Genomic DNA, 2,831 nt, shown 5'->3' on the forward strand with positions numbered 1-2,831 from the left:
CCAGCTTGGGGAACAAGAACACTTCCACATGCCACCACACCAGGCCCAAAACTCCACAAGTACAGAAGTTCCTTTGTTCTGGACTTGGTCCTACATATCTGTTGATTTGTATCCTCTAATAGTCTTTGTAATAAGCTGGTCATCTAGTGAGTAAATTTGTTTCCTGAGTTCTGTGAACTGCTCTAGCAAATTAATTGAACCCAAGGAGGGTGTCCTGTGGGAACCTCTGATTTTCAGCAAGTCAGTCAGAAGCACAGGTGACAACCTAAACTTGTGATTGGCATCTGAAGTGAAGGCAGTCTTGTGGGCTGGAGCACTTACCCTGATGCTATCTCTGGGTATACAGAACTGAATTGAGTTGTAGGACACCCAGTTGTTGTTAGAGAATTGCTTGGTGATGTGGGGGGAAATCCCACACTTTGGAATTGGGTAGAGGATTGTAACTAAACATTCCACTTTGTCAATGTAAGAAATGTCCAAACCTGTAGAGAATTTTTATGTTTATTTGAGCAAAACTGATGACAATTGCTGGGAAGCAAAATCTCAATGGATTGAAAAAAATGCTCTGGAAAATGAGTTTTACCACGTTTTTTATACATCAGAATCAAAGAGGAAGACATAGAGAGATTACATAAAATTCATTGGTGATAGATTAGGGAGGTGGGAGAAGGCAAAGCAGGGGAATCTCTGGGATTGGATAAAAAGTAAAATGGATAGGCACATATTTCTTTTACATTGTTAACAATTAACATTTACAGCATATAGAGATGGTATGCTGGAGAACAAGATAACAATGAAGGGTTCTAGTAAGAGATTGTGCCCTGAGGGATCTGACAAAGGGGATTACTCTGATATTCCAAAGGTATGTTATTCTAGATGCAAAAGTTCAGGTAAAGACTGTCTTTGTCAAGGAAGATACTGACCTAGGACAGGACTACCCACCATGACTGGCCTTTAATTAGGAAGTTGTTGTTTTTTTCAATGATCTCTAAACTTTTATTGGCCTCCTGCCCCCACCTCCCCAATGGGGTGCCCCACTTCTGCTGCCCTTAATCCCTCAGAACTTTGGTGTAGTTGACCTCAGACATCACTTTGCTGTCCACAGTCCTGCAGTTGGTGGTCTTTTGGATGGATTGTATGGAGTGGCTGTTGTAGAGGGCATCACCAAGATTGAAGTCTTCCCCTTCTTCCAGCAGGAAGAGATAGGTGGTGTTCTCAGCCTCCAGCTGGATGCTAATAATCAGCAGGGCCTCTTACTCCTGGACCTGGCACTGCCCTTCTGCCCAAGTCTGGGCCAGCCATTGAGCTATTCTATCTGCATGACATAGCACGTCTCCAGCTCCCTTAGGCTGTTCTCCAAACTGTCTTTTAGATTTTTCATTGAGTCCAGGCCAATCTCCAAGGACAGGACCCTATGTCTCAGCTCCATGAGTGTCATCTCAGCAGCTCCTATCTCAGTGGTCTGCGAGGTGACCACTGTGGTGCTCTCCTCAATCTACTGGGACCAATACTTGTCTATCTCCTCTCGGTTCTTCTGAGCCAGCTCGTCATCCTGGGCCCAGATGTCTGCCATGATCTTGCTGACGTCCTGAGATTTGGGGGCATCCAACTCAGTCAACCCAGAGTTGGCAGTTTGATTTTGTAGACCATTTACTTCCTCCTCGTGGTTCTTCATGAAGAGCAGCTGCTCCTTGAGAGCCTCAATCTCTGTCTCCAGCTGTAACTGAGTGACACTGGTGTTATCAGTGACCTTTCGGAGCCCATTGGTGTCACTCTCCACAGGCTGGTGCATGTCCAGCTCCGTCTCATACTTAACTCTGAAGTCATCAGCAGCAAGATGGGCATTGTCAATCCACAAAATGATGTGGGCATTGTCCACAGAACTTGCAAAGATCTGAGCCCTTAGGCCCTCGATGGTCTTGAAATAATGCCCCCAGTCTCTGACCTGGATCCCTTCTCCTCCAAGTGTTCCCAGATTTTGCTCTCCAGTCCCTGATTATCAGCCTCCAGGTTTCTCACCCTCTCCAGGTAGGAGGCCAGGTGGTCATTCAGGCATTGCATAGCCTCCTTCTCGTTCTGGATGTCCCTATACTTGCCAGACCCCTGGCCACCCTTGCAGCCAGGCCCCCAGATTCCCAGCTGCCCCAAACACTGGTAGAGTGGGGCACAGAGATCTGGAGCCCAAGCGCCCAGAGCATGCATAGATGCTGGCCATACTGCTGCTGGGCGACTGCACGGAGCCCAGGGTCCAGTAGTTTGTGGAGAAGTTGGAGCAAGTGCTAAAGCTCATGTTGTCCAGGGAGGAAGGTGAGAAGCTGAGACAGGTTCAAGCGCCAGTTAGAAAGTTTTAATTTCAGATCATCCTTTGTGGTTACTTTCAGTCTCTGAGTATGTAAGGCCTGACATGCAGGTCTCCCTGAGCTTGTCAGGTTTAGTATGTGGCCCCTTTTTGTTCAAAACTTGAAAGGCACAGATTGTCATTCTGAATAAAACAGAGCAAGACCAAACTATATGCTGTTGACAACAAAAAAAGCAGCTTAGATTCCAAGAAACAAAGAGATTAAAAGTAAAAAAAATAAGGAATTCCAGTTTCAGATATGACAAGTGAAGAGCTTATAACATTCATCACTTCCATCCTCATATGATAAAAGCTAAACAAACTGAAAATAAGTGACTTCTCTTAGACTCATCAGAAAATTGATGTCCTAGGGTAAAGCACCACCCTAAAATCTGGAGAGACAGGTGAATACAGAGAAATCACACCCTCCATCTGTTTACCTAGAGAGGAAGCTGCTGCTGCCATAAAATGGTAGGAACCTTAAATGATAATT

At 45.5% G+C, this 2,831-nt stretch overlaps 1 pseudogene across 1 annotated transcript; it reads right to left on the minus strand.

Annotated features, from left to right (window-relative positions):
* Positions 1–1,049: 1,049 nt before the first annotated feature.
* LOC308244178 (keratin, type I cytoskeletal 18-like) lies at positions 1,050–2,290 on the minus strand (annotated as a pseudogene). Its single transcript has one exon. The product of its transcript is annotated as a keratin, type I cytoskeletal 18-like (transcript).
* Positions 2,291–2,831: the final 541 nt, after the last annotated feature.

The sequence above is a fragment of the Plecotus auritus genome, assembly GCF_963455305.1.
Source record: "Plecotus auritus genome assembly, chromosome: 3".
NCBI lineage: Eukaryota > Metazoa > Chordata > Mammalia > Chiroptera > Vespertilionidae > Plecotus > Plecotus auritus.